The sequence below is a fragment of the Dendropsophus ebraccatus genome, chromosome 7 (assembly GCF_027789765.1).
Source record: "Dendropsophus ebraccatus isolate aDenEbr1 chromosome 7, aDenEbr1.pat, whole genome shotgun sequence".
Taxonomy (NCBI): Eukaryota; Metazoa; Chordata; class Amphibia; order Anura; family Hylidae; genus Dendropsophus; species Dendropsophus ebraccatus.
Genome location: NC_091460.1, coordinates 79,621,608 through 79,641,973, shown reverse-complemented (window position 1 = coordinate 79,641,973; position 20,366 = coordinate 79,621,608). Strand labels below are relative to the sequence as shown.

Here is a 20,366-nt window from a genome sequence, read left to right as displayed (position 1 = left end):
GCTTTTTTTATCTGCGTTGCACAGACTAGTGGACATCTATAAGTGGGATTACTGGGGGGGCATCTATTAGGGGGATAACTGGGGGCATCTATAAGGGGGATAACGGGGGGCATCTATAAGGGGGATAACCAGGGGGCATCTATAAGGGGGATAACTAAGGGGCATCTATAAAGGGGATAACCAGGAGGCATCTATAAGGGGGGATAACCAGGGGGCATCTATAAGGGGATAACATAGGGGGAGCATCTATAAGGGGGATAACATAGGGGGAGCATCTATAAGGGGGATAACATAGGGGTTCCATCTATAAGGGGGATAACAGGGGGCCATCTATAAGGGGGATAACATAGGGGAAGCATTTATAAGGGAGATAACATAGGGGGGCATCTATAAGGGAGATAACATGGGGGGGCATCTATAAGGGGGACTCCATGGAGGGTGTATTCAATAGGGCATGCACTATAGTGGACTACACAGAGGGGGCATAAACTATAAGGGTGATCACATAGCGCCAGCCTACCCACCTAAGGGCACAAAGGGGACAAGACAGATGTGCAGTTTGTAGAGAGATGAGGATGGTGCCAGAGTGAGGAGCCTAATATGTCTGTCTGGCAGATTCTGTGAATTCGTGGCTCGGAGAAGTTCTCATAATAGCCCAGGACAGATGGAGAAGAAGATGAAAAGGGAAGAACTCCGATCAGAGAAGACGTCCCCTGTGAGTCACCGGATATAACTGCATTGTAATGTATATGGAGTAAAGAACCTGTGTAGAGATGAGGCTACCTCTATATGACTGGATGAGGAGATATAGGTCTTTGTACAGTGGATGTTCTTCAGTAGCAGCGCTTGTATCAGTCAGTATGTGGTGGTATTAGTCAGTATGTGGTGATGTTAGTCAGTAGCAGCGGTGGTGTAAGTATATAGTGGTATAAGTCAGTAGCAGCAGTGGTGTTAGTCAGTATGTGATGGTATTTGTTACATGTAATCTGGTACTTTATTTTATTGGATTTAGTGTGCTGGTTTTGGTCAGTAACAATATGGTGGTCATAGTGTGGCATTAATATTTGCCCCTTGTATACTGTTATTATTGGTAATATTGGTCTCAGTATACAGGATTTGGTAAGTAACAGTATGGTGGTTATATGTATGGTGATTATATTTCCTATATACTGTTATTATTGGTAATATCAGTCTTGATATATATATATATATATATATATATATATATATATATATATAGTCCAAAAAATGGAAGCGGCACGTCCGTAGATAAAGTGAATCAAGTGTTTATTTGCTCAAAAGGAATAGCGACGTTTCTGTCCAAACAATATGGACTTTTTTCAAGCCAAAGTGAACACACAGTGTATGCACAGGGTATAAATGCACAGCATTTCATTAACACAGTGATCAAGTAATTAAGTACAAAAATACATATACAAAGTGAATAAAATACGTGAAAAAAATGGTGAGACAAACCAAGTTACGAGGGACATATAGTCCCATAAAGCTAGTGAAAATTTTTTTAAGTAAATGTAAATAAATACGTGAAAATAAAGTTATGAGTCAAATTGCAATCAAGAAAAACAACAGGAGCAACTGATGAGCGCCGGACGCCAGCCAATGGACAGAGAAGAGTAGATCATGTGATAAGAATGGGCACACCTCCGTGGGAAGTCCTACAGTTGGAACGCAGATTACAAGCATGGACGCAACTGAGTGCGTGTCAGTAAATCTGCGCATGCGTGAGAATATACAAATCTCGCGAGATGACGGGGGAATGTCACATAGTAGAATGCGTCATGCATCAAATGAATAAAATAAATGAACAAATGAATAAAATGGTAAACTGAGTATAATAAACTAAATAAAATAAATACAATAATGAATTGCGTCACAGCACCTCAATGTTAGAAGAAAGCATAAAAAAGAAGCCGTATACATATATGTAGCTGTGTGGTGCACACCAATTAACACAGGGAGTCCAAGAAAGATACGGAACCCGTACCCTCTGGTCATACGGCATTGCTCCAGTCGCGTTGGCCCGGATCACAAACCAGCAGACTGGAGCTAAACCAAACCCGTGGGGGCGCCTTGTGGACAAGATCCTACAGCCGAGGGTCTTTTCCATGAGATCCTATCTTAAAGATACTACTGATTTTTTATTAAAAATTCAGAATGTAGAGGTTTCCGGCAACATCATTTTAGCCTCCCTAGACATTTCTAGTCTATATACTTAAATAAGCCACGAAAAGGGTATGCGAGCTATTCAGAATGTACTTGGTGATCTCCAATACTCTACTGAATGTCAACGTTTCATCTTACAATTGATTGAGTTAATCTTGACTTGTAATTTTTTTACTTTTGACAAACAATTTTATTTACAGTTGGTTGGTACAGCGATGGGGTCGAATATGGCCCCATCATACGCTAATCTTTATGTAGAATCACTCGAGGAATCGTCAGTCTATGTGTCCCACCATGCCCAACATTTGAGGGGCTGGTGGAGATACATAGACGACGTATTCATCGTTTGGTCGGGCAGTGATGATGAACTTACTAGTTTTTGGCATTTTCTCAACAGTATGGATCCTGATATCCAATTCACACTTCATCGTTCTAAAGAGAGAATTGAATTTCTTGACACCATGGTTTACATACAGGATGGCCGACTGCACACTACATTATACTCTAAACCCACCGACAGAAATACCTTGTTGAGGTATGAGTCGAGCCACCCACATAACATGATAGCGAGCTTGCCCAAGAGTCAATTTCTAAGAGCCAAACGCATTGTTAGTGATCCTGATACACTTACCTCCACACTCACCTCCATGTCGCACAGGTTCCTCCAGCGGGGATACCCTAAGAGAATCATATCAAAACACATGAATGATATCACCGATATGAATAGGGATTCTTTATTACATCAATACGGGAGAGCCCCTAAAATAAAAAGAATTCCACTAGTTACTACATTTAATTCTTCCAGTCCCCTAATTGCCAATATCATTAATCGTCACTGGCCAGTGATTAAGAATAGCTATCCTGCAATAGCTGAATTCCAAGCTAGACCTCTTATGTCCTACCGTAGATCTAACAATCTTAAAGATCTCTTGGTGAAAACTGAGGTCCCTTTACAGAGACCCCCTAGGAGCACGTTCCTGGGCCCTAGACCCATGGGCTGCTTCCCATGCCATAGATGTGTCAACTGTCAGTATATCCAGAAAGGACGTTCTTTTACTCACCCTACTACTGGGAAAACCTATGACATTAGACATTGTTTAACCTGCAATTCTGAATGGATCATTTACCTGTTGTGGTGCCCTTGTCCACTTGTGTATGTTGGTGAAACTACGTATGATGCCAAAACTCGCTTGACACAACATAGATACACCATACGTAAACAACGTTTAGATCTCCCTGTACCAAAGCATTTTGTTGAAGCACACCACCATGAACATGATCTAAAATGCATGATCATTGACCACGTACCACCTCCACCTAGAGGTGGCGATAGACATGCCCTTCTAAAAAGACGTGAACTACAATGGATTTTCCGTTTAAACACATTAATACCGTGTGGACTTAATGTCGACTATAAGATCTTACCTAAGTATTGCCATATGTGATGAGTTTTTGTGGCGAAAAGTGCCTTGCCTGTTTCTGAACATGTTGCTTTCTTCCAATGCTCCTTATATACTTATTGAACACACTATATTTATACAATTTCATCATTTTTATACTTACCTTTTTTTCTTTCTTTTTTTACTAGACCTAATTCAAGCTACCTTTGGAGCCACATGATGAACTACGTTTCGCCACCTGGACAATCTTTCTTCTCTATGGGCCACCTATTATTTGGAATGATTCACTACATTCGTCTGCATTTATTTATTTTTTTCATTGTTAATATTTGTTTATTTTTTTATTTTTATTTTTTATTATTTATTTTTTTATCTTCTATTCTTTTCATTTTTTTCATTAATTTTTACTCTTATTTGTTTTTTTTTATTTCATTTACGTTTCACATATGGGTCCGCCATGGCCCTAGTCCAGCACCGCTTAGGTTGTACAGTGGCGCCCCCACGGGTTTGGTTTAGCTCCAGTCTGCTGGTTTGTGATCCGGGCCAACGCGACTGGAGCAATGCCGTATGACCAGAGGGTACGGGTTCCGTATCTTTCTTGGACTCCCTGTGTTAATTGGTGTGCACCACACAGCTACATATATGTATACGGCTTCTTTTTTATGCTTTCTTCTAACATTGAGGTGCTGTGACGCAATTCATTATTGTATTTATTTTATTTAGTTTATTATACTCAGTTTACCATTTTATTCATTTGTTCATTTATTTTATTCATTTGATGCATGACGCATTCTACTATGTGACATTCCCCCGTCATCTCGCGAGATTTGTATATTCTCACGCATGCGCAGATTTACTGACACGCACTCAGTTGCGTCCATGCTTGTAATCTGCGTTCCAACTGTAGGACTTCCCACGGAGGTGTGCCCATTCTTATCACATGATCTACTCTTCTCTGTCCATTGGCTGGCGTCCGGCGCTCATCAGTTGCTCCTGTTGTTTTTCTTGATTGCAATTTGACTCATAACTTTATTTTCACGTATTTATTTACATTTACTTAAAAAATTTTTCACTAGCTTTATGGGACTATATGTCCCTCGTAACTTGGTTTGTCTCACCATTTTTTTCACGTATTTTATTCACTTTGTATATGTATTTTTGTACTTAATTACTTGATCACTGTGTTAATGAAATGCTGTGCATTTATACCCTGTGCATACACTGTGTGTTCACTTTGGCTTGAAAAAAGTCCATATTGTTTGGACAGAAACGTCGCTATTCCTTTTGAGCAAATAAACACTTGATTCACTTTATCTACGGACGTGCCGCTTCCATTTTTTGGACTCTATATTGCTATACCTTGGATCAGGTACTAGGAGGCAGGCACCCTCACTTCTATTTCAGCCGTTGTGCCGCAGACTGTTTTGTTTATATATATATATATATATATATATATATATATATATATATATATATACTAATAGCAAAGCTTGGTCGAGGAAGGGGGGGGGGGCAAAATGACCTCTTGCACCAGGGGCCAAGAGACATTAGCTACGCCCCTGGGACCAATTGTACCTTTCAGCGACCCCCTTCATTTTACCATAGCAGCACTACAAACAAACACAATTTTGCTTTTGTATCTTTTACTCTGTGGTAAAACTAAGGGGAGTAGCTAGGATTCACAGGGCCCTAAAATGTACAGTATAGCATGAATTCTTTATAGGCCTCACACACGCACACCTGGCATGGCGCAGGGCCCCCAATATCTGTTCTTTCTCCCAGCTCTAAAGCACATGGGTGATGTCACTCGGGTGCTGGGACGGAGAGTGGGTTCTTGTGTCTGGATGTGCAAGGCTGCCTCCGGCTACAAGAGAGACTGGCAGAATGGCAGGCCTATGGCTTCTTGCTTTGTGAGTCAGAGCATCACAGCATTTAAGTGTGAGCGTTCATCGTAAACACTCACAGTTAAAGGGCTAGATGCCGGTCTGGGCCTGCAGTCCCCTTTAGTGAACAGGCCCTGTGACAGTGGCGTGGTCTGCTTTTATGGTAGCTACACCATTGGTAAAACCGACATAAAGTCCATGATACTCAATGCATAAAGTTTTTGTTATGTTTTATTATGTTATATTTTATCTTTATTGCTTAGCCATATTCTGACCCACATACAGTGGTGCCTTGGATTACGAGCATAATTCGTTCCGGGACAGTGCTTGTAATCCAAATCCACTCTCAAACCAAGTGAAATTTTCCCATAAGAAATCATTGAAATGTAGACAATTCGTTCCACGCCCCAAAAAAATATATATATATATTTTTATAAATTCTGAATAACATGTAGAACAGATGAAACAAACAAAGAGAAACAGCTGAATATGTGATATTATATGTTACTGTAGAGTATACCAATCAGCATGTGGAGTATAATGTATAGTAAGTGCACAAACCTGAAAACACAACAGCAGTTTGTATATACAGGATAGAACTCCAGATCCCCATAATGCAGTTGCATAGTACAACAGGCTAGAATAGAAAAGCAAGGCTGCTGTCAGAGGTCTGTGTGGTCACATGACATCAGTGGAGAAGGGGTGTGTGTTCAGTATGGACCAATCAGGAAGTGAGAATCACAGAGCTGTGCAGGAGGACATTGACAGAAACTTTTCTATACAGCAGTGTGAATAGCTGAGTGTAAGTGCAGGCACATTATAGCAGCAGTGTGTATAGCTGAGTGTTAGTGCATGCACATTATAGCTGCAGTGTGTATAGCTGAGTGTGAGTGCAGGCACATTATAGCAGGAAGGGAGAGGATGGAACACACAAGGGCTGACAGAGAATGCAGGGAGTATGAAGGAATGAGCAGAGCAGATGTGGGCACATAAATGCAGCACTCTCTGTCCGGGGAGAGAGGGGTTACCGCTGTGAAGAGATTACCTCCACAGTCCTGTATCCTGATGCAAGCCCCAGCCTGAAGTGAATCTGCTATGATTCAGAAGGTGAGGGAGACTTCCTGGGTCAGAGTACAGTTCTGTAGACCACGCTATGCAAACCATGCCCCTCCCTAACTCGCCATCCCACCCAGTATAAGGAGCTTTTAAACCAAAGCAATGCTGTTAAACCAAGTTACAATTTTGAAAAACTGTGAGCTCTTCTTGCAAAACGCTCTCAATCCAAGTTACTCTTAAACCAAGGTACCACTGTATAACTTTTTTTTTTTTAATCTATGGTGCATGTTTGAGGGCTATTTTTTTGTGTATGTTTTAATTTGTAACACATTTGGGTAGATAGGACTTTTTTACTGTGTTTTTTTTTTTACAGTGGTCTGTTCAAAACAAAAACTTGATACAGTATGATACATAGCCATATAATGGATTCAAATAAGCTAATTTTATACACAGAGCCTCTCGTAGTCTACTATGTATTATAATGCATTAGAATATATTATACAATGCATTGGGGCAGGTTCTCCATCACTAGTACTCTGTGTGGCAGTCTCCAGCAGAGCAGGCAATGTTTTCTAGTATGGTATGGAAAAATTTTTTACCGTACATTTCAAAAGCATTAATAAATTTTAACTGAGGCTACAAACTATAATCTATGGAAAAGTCGGAAATGCATAAACATTATACAAAATCTTATTTTGTGCGAAGAAAACCTTTTATTGAAAAGGAATTCTCATTAACACGACCATTCAAAAGCGTTTGATATAAAGTCTGGACTGCAGCACTGAATTCACAATAGAAAAGCAGAAAAAAACTAAACAATCTGTGATGTTCTTTGCATTCTGTCCCTGTATTTATTTCTTTGTAAATATTAACCCCTTAACGACATCGGGCGTATGTATACACCCCCGCAGGGTGGGCTTGAACGCAAACGGGCGTATACGTACACCCGATGTTTCCCCGATCGCTGTGTGTTCACACTCCACGGTCGGGGAAGATGGCCTGCTATAATGTATAGCAGGCCATCTCTGCTCGTCGGCACGGGGGGTGATTAACCCCTCCCGTGCCGACGATCGCTGCTATATGCTGATCAATACAGATCAGCATATAGCAGCTGAAAACAGCTTTCCGGGTCATTGGTGACCCAGTGGCCCGGAAAGCAATGGCGATTGGTGCTGTCCGAGATAGCTGGTAGCTGAGAGTGCAGAACAGGTGTGTGTGGTGCAGGTGTACCATACTCACCTGATCTGGCCGTCCGGAGCGAAGATCTTCGGTCCGCGCCGTCCTCGCGTCGCTTCCGGGTTTGTTCGTCCAGCGTCGGAAATCTTCGGAAACACTCGGGTCTTCGTGTTCGGTGGGCCCCGGTAATCTCCAGCAATCTTCTCTCTACTGCCCCCTAGCGGCTGATCAGTGAATATCATTCACTGATCAGTTGCTTTGGGTTAAAAAGATTTTTTTTTTTCTTCTCAATTTTTTTTTGCACCCTAACGCCGCTGAGTACTGATCAGCATCGCACGTAAGTGCGCCACTGATCAGCAACTCCTCCTTTTTGGCGTAGGAGCGTTTTTTCCCACTATATCCTACCGCCACTGTCTGCTGATAAGTGCCGCACATAAGTGCGGCATTTATCAGCAGCTCCTTTCTTGGCGTAGGGATATTATTTTCTTACTGTCAAAAAAACTTAAAAAACACTACACTACACTACACTACATGAAATAAAGTTTTACAATAAACATTTACATACCCCATATACTAGTCCCCGTATAAAGATGGCCCCCAGGGTGTTTTCGGCGTCGGACGCATATGCTATTATTGCCTCCAACACCGAAACAGCCAGTGAGAATGAATGGGGGGATCCTTCTTTCCTCCATTCATCCTCCTCCTCCTCATCATCATCATCATCCAGTGACGTGTCTGGGGGTAGCGTAGTATACGCTGACCCCCAGACACGTCTTTTCCGCCAGTACCGTCCCAATAAGAGATCACGGTATGGCGTGAAATTCTACAAACTCTGTGACAGTACCTCAGGGTACTCTTACAGATTTAGGGTAGGTGCATACTACGGAATGGCGAAGGATAACCCTTTGTGCATTCCGCAGCTGGCACCCGCCGGCGTACTGATGCAGGCGTGCGTCTCCGCCCGTGTCATAGACTCCATCCTATGCACGGGCGGATTCCGTTGTCCGTCCAAAGAATGAACAAGTTCATTCTTTGGACAGAGGGCGGAATCCGCCCGTGCATAGTATGGAGTGTGACACGAGCGGAGACGCACGCCTGCATCAGTCCGCCGGCGGGTGCCTGCTGCGGAATGCACAAAGGGTTATCCTTCGCCATTCCGCAGTGTACATGTACCATTACAGTGTATGAAGGAAGGGACACTCGAATCCAGCCCCAGATGCCCCCAGATGAACCCTCTCCCCCCCTCCCGTCCTTAGAGTTAGTGGGGAGATCGTCCGGGAACTGATCTTCCCACTGCTAAATAAAGGTTACCAACTGTACGGGGATAACTTTTATACCAGCACCCCCCTCCTCTGGTCTCTCGCTGCCCGAGCTACTGTAGCTTGCGGCACAATCCGAAAATATCAGAAGTAGTAATAAAGCCCTAATATTTAGCAGCCATGGAGCGGACCCAGCGCTTCTGGATATGAAGGACCCCGTATCGCACCAGGGCAACATTTTCCAGGTGACGTCCCCCACACTGGAAAACAGGAGACCCCAGAAGAAGTGCACAGTGTGGCGTAACAGGGGGATCAGGAAGGACACCATTTTCCAGTGTGACACCTGTCCTGATCACCCCGGCCTCTGCATACTGGATCGCTTCAAGGCGTACCACACGTCATTGGAGTTCTACATTATCTAAATTCTGTCCCTTATTCCTATTTCAGGGGTCACGTTGATCCAGGGATTATTCTGATCGCCATTGTGGAGTCGGGAAGGAATTTTTCCCAGTGATGAGGCTACTGTCGTGTGCCTCACGAGGGTTTTTTGCCTTCCTCTGGATCAACACAGGTTGAATTTGATGGACACCTGTCATTTCCAACCTTATAAACTAATAATTGGCCTAATACCCCCAAATAAATTAGAATTGTCCCTTTTCCCCAGCTAAGTAGGTATGGCCGCCATTCCCATTAGAGGATGCCATGATGCAATTACAGAGCCTCTGTGCTGCCGGGAAAGAAGAAAACCCCCACAAGTGACCCCATTCTGGAAACTACACCCCATAAGGAATCTAACAAGGGGGGCAGCAGGGATATGGCCCCCTGGTGACGGCCACATTTGTGGCGTGAAAATCATTTATTTTTTATTTTTTATTTTCACGGCACATGTTCTACATATGTGTACATCACCAGTGGGGTCCATATGCTCACTGCACCCCTCGTTAGATTCCATAATGGGGTGTAGTTTCCATAATGGGGTCACGTGTGGGGGGTTTCTACTGTCCTGGCAGCACAGGAGCTTTGTAAATGCGACATGGCCTCCATCCTCCATTCCAGCCTCTAAATGGCGCTCTGTCCCTTTGGTGGCTTGCCCTGTGCCAATATGGCACATTATGTCCACATGTAGGGTATTTTCGTACTCAGGGGAAACTACCCTACACGTTTTGTGTTCACTTTCTTTTTTAACCCCTTGTGGAAAAGGAAAAAATCAAGGCTAGACCAACATTTAGTGTAAAAAATGTTTAATTTTTACACTAAATCATTGATCTTGTCTTGATTTTTTCATATTCACAAGGGGTTAAAAGATAAAAAAAAACACTAAATGTGTAGAGCAATTTCCCCTGAGTACGGAAATACCCCACATGTGGACATAAAGCGCCATGTGGGTGCAGGGTAAGCCTCCAAAGGGAAGGAGCGCCATTTAGTTTTTGGAGGCTGGATTTGGCCAGAATGGATTCCGAGGGCCTTGTTGCATTTAAAAGGCCCCTGTGTTGCCAAGACAGTTTAACCCCCCCACGATTGACCCCATTATGGAAACTACCCCCCTCAGGGAATGTAACAAGTGGTCTATTGAGAATATGGACCCCACTGGTGACGGGCACAAATGTGGAACAATATGGCGTGAAAATTAAATATTACATTTTTTACACTATAATGTTGGTTTAGCCTTAAATTTTTCATTTTCACAAGGGGTTAAAAGAGAAAAAAACACACAAAATGTGTAGAGCAATTTCCCCTGAGTCCGTAAATACCCCACATGTGGACATAAAGCGCCATGTGGGTGCAGAGCAAGCCTTCGAAGGGAAGGAGCGCCATTTGGATTTTGGAGGCTGGATTTGGCCAGAATGGATGATGAAAGCCATGTCGCATTTACAGAGCCCTCGTGCTGCCAAAACACTGGAAACCCCCCACAAGTGACCCCATTCTGGAAACTACACCCCTCAAGGAATCTATTAAGGGGTGCAGTGAGGATATGGACCCCTTGATGACGGCCACATTTGTGCCGAGAAAGTGAAAAAATGAAAATTTTCCCTTTCACGTCACATTGTTCCACATTTGTGCCCGTCACCAGTGGGGTCCATATGCTCACTGCATCCCTTGTTAGATTCCTTGAGGGGCGTAGTTTCTAAAATAGGGTCACTTGTGGGGGGTTTCCAGTGTCTTGGCTGCACGAGGGGTCTGTAAATGCGACATGGCCCTTGAAATCTATTCCAGTAAAATCCAGCTTGCAAAGGCCAATTGGCGCTCCTTCCCTTTGGAGGCTCGTCCTGCGCCCGCTTGGCACTTTATGTCCACATATGGGGTATTTCTGTACTCGGGAGAAACTTCGCTACACGTTTGGTGTTTTTTTTTTCTTTTATCCCCTTGTAAAAATGAAAAATGAAGGCTAGAACAACATTTTAGTGTAAAAAATAGAATTTTTCCTTTTTTACACCACATTGTTCTGAAAATCTGTGAAGCACCTTTGGGGTTCAAATGCTCACCGCACACCTTGTTACATTCCTTGAGGGGTGTCGTTTTCTAAATGATGTCCCTTTAGGGGTGTTTTTAATGTTTTGGCACCCCAGAGCCTCTGCCAACCTGAAGTGGTACGGTCAAAAATAACCAAATATAACAGAGGCATTGAAATTCACTAGGCGCTCCTTTATATCTGAGGCTTGTGGTTGCGTCAAATAGCGCAATAGGGCCACATATGGGGTATTTATATAAACTGCAGAAACGGGGAAATCAATATTGGGGTGCATTTCTCTGCTAATAGGTTTATCATTATGAAAGATATTGGATTACAATAAAATCTCTGCACAGAAAATAAAAATTTTCAAATTTCTTACACACTTAGCTTTTATTTCTGTGACTCCCCTAAAGGGTTAAAACACTTTCTGGATGTGCTATTGCAGAGTTTTGGGGGTGCAGTTTCTGAAATGGCATGCTTTTTGGGGCTTTCTAACATACAGGCCCCTCAAATACACTTTAAACCGGAACAGGTCCCTGAAAATATCTGATTTTGAAATTTTACAGAAAATTTGGAAAATTGCTGCTAATGTTTTAAGCTTTCTATTGTCTAAAAAAATGAAATATAGTTTAATAAATGCTGCCACCATAAAGTAGACATGTTGCTAATGCTATTTAATATATAATTTGTGTGGCATAACCATTTTCTGTATAAGCAGGAAGGTTTCAAAGTTGGAAAAATGCTTTTTTTCACAATTTTTCACGTTATTTTGGTGTTTTTCATAAAGATTCGTTATGAGTTTCGACTCCATTTTACCAGAAATGTGAAGTACAATATGTCACGAGAAAACAATCTCAGAATCAGCCAGATAGGTAAAAGCATCCCGAAGTTATTAATGACTAAAGTGACACAGGTCATATTCATAAAATTTGTCTCTGTCATTAAGACCATTTCAGGCTCTGTCCTTAAGGGGTTAAAGGGGAAAAAATTATTGAAAACAAAAACATACTGTTCAATAAAATCCTGATTTAAAGACATTTTAGGTTTTTTTTTATGATGGAAAGATAATAAAAAACATTCAAATAAAATAATATTGTTTTTGTACTTCAGTTTATTCAGATACAAACATGCATATAACACTATTTATGTGTTTTCCTTCAACATCTGACTTTTGTCATGCAAAAACAGATGTTTAACTGCCTAAAGAAATTATCCAGTGACTGAAGTATTTTAGTTCTAAAAGTGGTCAGACATCCCCAGGAAGTGGTGAGTAGTGGGTACCAGGCTAGTTCTTCCCACCACCACCAACAACACCATACATGCCATCTTTAGTACTGTTCGATAACAAAACCTCCAAGATAGTGGGAACACTAAAAGCACAAAAGATTTAGTGAAAGAAATAAAATCAATTTGTCACCAATCTTATGGTTTTGAAAAGCATGTTCAAAAAACGTATATAGTTGTAATGCTCTGATACTAACACATCTGTATGGTGTTTAAGGCTATGATCACAAAACATGAACAACCGGCCGTTCCGTGACCCCGGCTGGGTCATGGAACGGCCGGTCTCTGACCAGATCATCCCGGCTGGTACTTAAGTACTGGCCGGATGATCTTTCCGGACGCAGAGCTCTGATGCAGGCGCATCACTGCGCGCCCGCACCAGAGCTTCCCATAGCACACAGTGAAGCGAGCGGCCGGAGCTGCTCGCTTCACTGTGTGAACTGACAGGGTTTCCTACGGCCGCAATTCATTGAATTGTGGCCGCAGAAAACTAACATGTCAGTTATTTGCAGAGCCGCACGGATCCTGGCCGGAGCGTATATAATGTGTATACGCTCCGGCCAGGATCCCATTGAAAATAAGGCATTGTTCCACCCCGCAAAAAAGTACGGCCGTTGTTCTTGATGGCAACAATGGCCGTACTTTAACGTAGTGTGAACATAGCCTAATACTGTATACAGAATAGGTAAAAAGAAAGAGCAAAAATTCAGGCTGGGTTCACACTACGTACAGTATATTTCAGTCAGTATTGTGGTCCTCATATTGCAATCAAAACCAGGAGTGGATTAAAAACACAGAAAGGCTCTGTCCACACAATGTTGAAATTGAGTGGATGGCCGCCATATAACAGTAAATAACTGCCATTTTAATACAACAGCCGTTGTTTTAAAATAACAGCAAATATTTGCCATTAAATGGCAGCTATCCACTCAATTTCACCATTGTGTGAACAGAGCCTTTCTGTGTTTTCAATCCACTCCTGGTTTTGGTTGCAATATGAGGACCACAATACTGACTGAAATATACGTAGTGTGAACCCAGCCTCAAAGGGGTTGTCCAACAGAGCCCAGTGCTTTAGCCCAGTAACAATCTGATGCTAGCCTACAGTATGTGTGATTTGTAATACTGATATGTTGTGCCACAACATTGGTATGAGGTTCAAATTAAATAATATGTAGTGTCAAAGGGCTTTGTGTGAATAGTGTATGTGTAGTTTCTGGAAGACCTGTGATTGACCTATTTAATAGGTAACATATTGGTGAGTTGTGGGTAACTATGGTTTGAGAGGTAATGGACTGGGATGTGAATCCTGTGGACATACTGCATTATGGGTCCATTAGTGTGCTATGGTAGACCCATGGTTGATGGTGGTATCATTATGCAATTGCCTAGCAAGGTATATAAAGCATCAAAATTGATAAAGGAATGAAAACATTGCCACTCACAGTTGTATTTTGGGTTAGTCTAGGCGAAGTGTGCACTGAATAGTTCAACGCTGTTCTGGATGGGAGTTGTTGATTTAGGGTGCCTTCACTCTTACCGGATCTGCAGCAGATTTCACGCTGCGAATTCGCAGCGAAATCCACTGCGGATCCAGTGTCATTCAATCCTATTGACAATACATACTAGCAGCAGGATTGACATCCCACTGCGAGTATGTAAAGTAGCCCCCCGGCGGCTGGAGTGTAACACTGACAGCGGCCGGAGAGTACAGACAGAGGCACCCATCCTCCTGCACAGACCGATTGAGCAGGCTCCCCTATCTATCCATGTTTTGAAACTACCCAAAATCCATTTGTTTTGCGTGATTTTGTTTTGTTTTGTGTTTCTGTATTTCCTGGTTGAGCAGATATACTCAGTACTACAGGTTCCAGAATGCAATGCTTTCCCTCAGCTGTTCCATCACAGCCCCCCACTCTGCCTATTCCCCACCCAAAGCTGTTGCAGAACATCTAGGCTGTGTTCACACATTGCAGTTTCATTGTGTTACTGAATTATTTGCAGTACTTTCATTGTGGTCCCACCCGCACAGCACGCTTTATTTTCTGATATTGGAATAAAGCAAATAACTTTTTAAATTAAATCTCCACGCACATATTATGATTAGAGATGACCAAACCGGGTTCGCTTTCGAGTCCATCTGAACCCAAACAATTTGATTAGTGGCGGCTGCTGAACTTGGATAAAGCTGTAAGGTTGTCTGGAAAACATGGATACAGCCAATGACTATATCCATGTTTTCCACATAGCCTTAGGGCTTTAACCATCTTCAGCAGCCACCGCTAATCAAATGCCGGAAGTTCGGGTTCGGATGGACTCGAGCATGCTCGAGATTCGCTCATCTCTAATTATGATCAAGCATCTTTTATCTTTGAAGTTGATTCCCACAATAAGGAAATTATCCGATACTATCTTACATGGGATATACTGTTTATGCCTTGTTTATTGTGCAGGTGGGATTGGCAGTACCGGCTCTTATCCTCTCTTCTGTTTAGCATTATCTAATTGTGTTACTGCATCATTTTTGTGCAGATACTGCAGTACTGCAATGACACTCCAACATGTGTGAACATAACCCTAATTTCAAAGCTGAAACACCTGCTTCTGTCCAGTCTGAGATGGTGAATCACGCCCTGCTCCCTCTCTGCATCATCAGCCTGTGTCTAGCAAACACACACAATGTGAGACAGAGTCATGGAAGATTTGTCTCCTAAGGTGGGAGAGCAGTGGGAGCAGGAGACAATGTGGATCCGCACAGATGCCATATTTCTTCACTTCCTGGATTTCTATCATCTACCAGTGTGGCAGAACCGTACAGATATGGTAATACATTGTATAGACACATCTATATAACTTTTAATGTTTAATCTTGAGTTCCCCTTTAAGTCTCAGTTGTTTTCAGCATTGTTTGTTGGGTTCCAGAGTACTGAACTGTTCCAAGTTATTAAAACTACTGAACTTTTTTGCCCATATAAGTGAACTGAAACCATTAAAGATTTTTAGGTATTGCGTGAAGATAGAAGGTAAAGTCAACTATTTTACCAATACAATCTGCAGCTGAGTCTTTTGAGGAGGCTCTTGATCACCACTTTATATTTTTCTTCCTCTTAAGTATAAGAAAGCTTATACACACATACAAAAACTAAAAAGCACGTGTTTACTTTAAATTTCAAGTAAACACAAACAAAATAAATAACAGAATACGCTCAGAATGTGACTTCTATTTGTTCACAGGTGACAGTTTGACTGCCAATAAAACACAAGAAGAACAATTTACATTAACTGTGCACTATAGTAAATGGCAGTAAAACAGATTTAATTATATCAATCTTTGCAGTGTTTCAGATTGTTCTTTTATGCTACCCAAGACTGATCTAAGGAAAAAGCAATTGCTTTGGATTATGTCCAGCATTACATTTCTCTGTTCCTATATTGCTGGAGACAATTGGAATTTTAAGAGACGTGCAATTACAGTGGTTCTGATTACACAGTACTTTAGATCCCAGTAAAATCCTTTGTAGAAATAGAAATGACCTAACTGAGATTAAGGCCACTCTTCTGTTCCTTATGACATCATTATTATTCAACCCTTCGTGTAAATGATAAAAGAAGACTTACTGTAGTGCTGTGTAAGCACTGTTCTGCGAGCCCAATGAGCATAAACCATGTGATTTATAACTTTAATAAAGTTGGCCAGGGAAGCTCAGCAATACAAGTAAAGCATAGCACCGCAAGCAATATCTACAATGTATTTGAAAGTTTTTGGAAGATTTTAAACAGTCTTCTTGTTCAGGGAAATATGTTTAAAAACAGTAACATTTAAAGTCAATTGTAGTTTTTTTTATTTTATTTTGCATTTTATTGACTACTCTGAGAGAATCCACAAAGAGAATGGGTGGTAAAGAAACACATAATTTACATGAAGAGGAAAACAATAAATATGTAATATCCATCTTGTTAAACCTTCTTTGTGACATCAAACCTAACATTTTAGGCATAGGTAAAAATCAATAGATAGGTAATAGATAGGTGGTCATTTACCTAAGGTGCTGACAATGTGCTGTAGCTGGCAGTCCCCTAGTGAGCACGATACCTTTTGGTAATATGTCCGTGCAGTGGATTATGGACAATTCTACTGTAATGAAGAGTCAAACAGGAGTTGTTTTGCCACACTCTGGCATGCCTCACCACTCCTTCCTCCTCCCCCTTCTTCATGAATAATCAATGATGCCTGGCCTCCTGCTCCCTCAGCTGTCAGCCAGTGTCTCTGATTGCAGATCAGTCCTCTGTAGGCTGGTTGTGTTTGAAAGAAACACTCAGATATAGTTTAATCTCTGAGCCCAAATGTGTTTGAGCTGTGGTCTAGGGGTAACTTTCCTGTCTAGGGACCTGCCAGTAGTTCATTTGTTGGTCAAATCCTTGTTGAAATTTAGTGGATGGTCACCATTTGGCAACTGACGGCAGTTCTTTTAAAATAACAGCAATTATTTGCCATTAAATGGTGTCCATCCATTAAATTTCAACAGTTTGTGATCATAGCCTTTCTGTGTTTTTAACCCACTCCTGGTTTCGGTTGCAAAATACTGAGCATAAATACTGTGAGGGAACATAGCCTTAAAATGCTTTATTTCATTTCCATCAGGGCATTTGAACTGCTAGTAGGTCTGTAGACAAGTGGGGGAGGGAGGATGAGGTGGAGCTAAGACACACGTCGTGCACTGCTTCTCAATTATCCTGATTGCTGAAAGCCTGAAAGCCTGCTGTGAGCGGGCCCTAGTTCTCTATTCCCCTGGAGTGAGACGTGAGTTGAAGGGCCATGGTCTGCTGTGGAGGTGGTTGCTGGAGTCCTGGGAATGAGGTCAGCTGACCACGTGACTCGTGGCATCTCGTTGGCGGTGCAATGCCGAGCAGCTGTGTGAAGCTGGGAGTGAGGTGCCGGAGGACAGACAATGGTGGCCCTGGTTGCTCCCTGGATGGGGGAGCTGGTCGGTGAGATATTGTGCTGGCCAGTGAGAGTGGAACCGGAGGTCTGGAAAGATCTTCTCCCTGAGGGCAGGAAAAAGACTCGGAGAAGACCAGCAAAGGAGTTTGATCCGTTTGGCTCCTCAGGTGGAGGAATTGGTCGGCCATGCAGAGCTCTTGTACTCCAAACCAGTGAGAGTGAGACCGGAGGTCTGAGAGAGCGGCCACCGGAGAACACTGAAAGATTTTGTGCAGGCATGGAAGACTAAGGTACCCATTTGCTTTTCGGGGGAAAGATCTGGATGGCCCTGCGGAGTATCGGAACTGGGGACCAGTGAGAGTGGTCCCACAGTTGCGGGAAGAACCCCCGTTGGAGAGTGCAGGAAGATCAGGTGCAAACTGGAGGACGGTAACCCCTCATAGGTTTGGGGGTTGTCTGCCTGCTGAGTTGTAAGCTCTAAAACATTGGTTGACGCACTTTAAGCAGCAAACTGAAACTATATACCCGCCAACTGTGCTGCCTTAAATTTGATGGCCGTGGCCTCTTTTTCTCATCCCGCTGTTGTTCAGAATGTGGAAAATGATTTTTTTTCCTTCTTCAGGACTGAGTCTCTAAAGCATATTACCATATTTCTACAGCCACTACCCCAATTGACCTAAATGCAAATCTTGCGGGTCTATGGTCAGAGTGTGGGAAAGGTTTGAAGAACAAATGTGTCGCTTGGCACACTCTGTTGCATAACTGGCTGTCTTGATTTGCGTAGAGCTCAATAGAGCTAGTTATCACTATATTACTGAAGTCAACACTCTTAATTGATCTAAATGTAAATCTTGTTGTCCTTTGTTCAGAGTGTGGGAAAGGTTTGTTGCTAACAAATGTGATTCCTGTCAGAATCTATCGCATGACTACCCATAGGTTCTAATCCACCAACGTGGCTCAACTGGTTTAAATGTAAAATCTTGCTGGTCTATGGTAAGAGTGTGGGAAAGAATTGAGGAACAAATGTGATGCCTGGGAGAATCTGGTGCATGATTGCCTGTCCTGATCTTTGTAGAGCTCAATAGAGCCAGTTATCATCATATTTCTGAAGCCACCACTCTTAATTGACCTAAATTGGCCGATCTATGTTCAGAGTGTGGTAAAGTTTTTTTTCTTTTGCTAACAAACGTGATTCCTTTAGAATCTACCGCATGAATGTCTATAGTAATTAATCTACCAATGTTGCTGTGGGTAATAATCCTGTTCCTTCCTTGACCCTTGGAGGGACGTGGTGGAGTCGGTTTACCTATCACAAAATTAATTTATTCTAGCGGATCTGTATAAAACAATATCTGTCTGGTGGTTATATTTCTTTTTCTGGTGAATTTGTTTTGTTATATTTTTGTTTCTTTTTCTTTTTTTTTCAAAATGCCAGTCAAACTCAACCCAGCTCATAAAGAGGGGAAAGACCCCAAAGGTGGTGGGAAGATAGACAAAATATTTGCGTCACGAATCCTAGCACTAAATCGGCAAAAACTGGGAAAGGTGATGATGACAGTAGAGAATCAAGCTTCGTGGGGGCAGGGGCTACTGAACAGCCTAGCTGGTTAGCCGAGGTATTATCTGCTATAAAGAAATGTGATAGTGCTATTGGTGACCTTTCCTCCCAAGTAGGGACTATTGGAGTAGACATCTCTCTTCTTAGGAGTGATATGAACAAGTTTAAGGAAGTAGAGCTGCGTGTCAGTAACTTGGAAGATAAGACGGGCAAGATGAGAAAGAAAGTTACGGAAGTTGTGAAAGAGAATCAGGATTTGAAAAAGAAATTAGTGGATTTGGAGGACAGATCTAGGAGGTGTAATTTAAGATTAGTGGGCCTGCTGGAGGGGGAAGAGGGCAATAATATTCACACATGGCTCACCAAATGGATCTTTGATACATTTGGCAAGGAAAAATTCTCCCCTAATTTCTGTTTAGAAAGAGGATTTGTACTGTACTAATGCTAGACTCTCCATTTATCCTGATTACTCGGTTGATACGCAGAAAAAAAAGGAGTGAGTTTATGTCGGTAAAAAAAAGACAACAAAGTATTAAGTATTCCCTCATTTTCCCGGAAAAATTGAGGATTAAAGTGGAGGGGAAGTCCTGGTTCTTTGATTCTCTGGGGGAAGCAACTAAATGGCTTGAACAAAAAGATCTATGAGTATATGTTTTTATGATGTAATAAGAGAAGCAGTGTTCTTTTTTTCAAGTTGAGGGACTCTGGGAGATGTTTCTGGAGTCATGTAAGGGGTGGGAAGGGAGGGTAAGGGGGTGGGACCGGCAGAGGGGAGTTTTTTTTTTTTTCTAGCGCATGTCTGTTAAAGCGACTCTGTACCCACAATCAGACACCCCCCCCCCCCAAACCACTTGTACCTTCGGATAGCTGCTTTTAATCCAAGATCCTGGGGGGTCCTGGGGTACGTTCGGCAGGGGATGCAGTTATTGTCATAAAAACAAATTTTTAATCCGGCAGCTCTGTGTCTAACGGCTGGGGCTTACATTTGTATGTGCATCCTCCCCGCCCTCTTCATCATTAGGAATGCTCCAGGCAGATTGCTTCCTGTGTGCATAATGAACATGGGCTGGATCGTTAATACACCTGTGCAAAGCTCAAACAGCAGTAAATGTTCCTGGATCATTCCTAATGATGAGGAGGGTGGGGAGGAAGGACGGAGAGGTGGTGCCAGC

At 42.3% G+C, this 20,366-nt stretch overlaps 1 pseudogene; it reads right to left on the bottom strand.

Annotated features, from left to right (window-relative positions):
- The window catches only part of LOC138796567 (large ribosomal subunit protein uL5-like), a 165,479-nt pseudogene that overhangs the window by 86,843 nt on the left and 58,270 nt on the right, over positions 1-20,366 (bottom strand).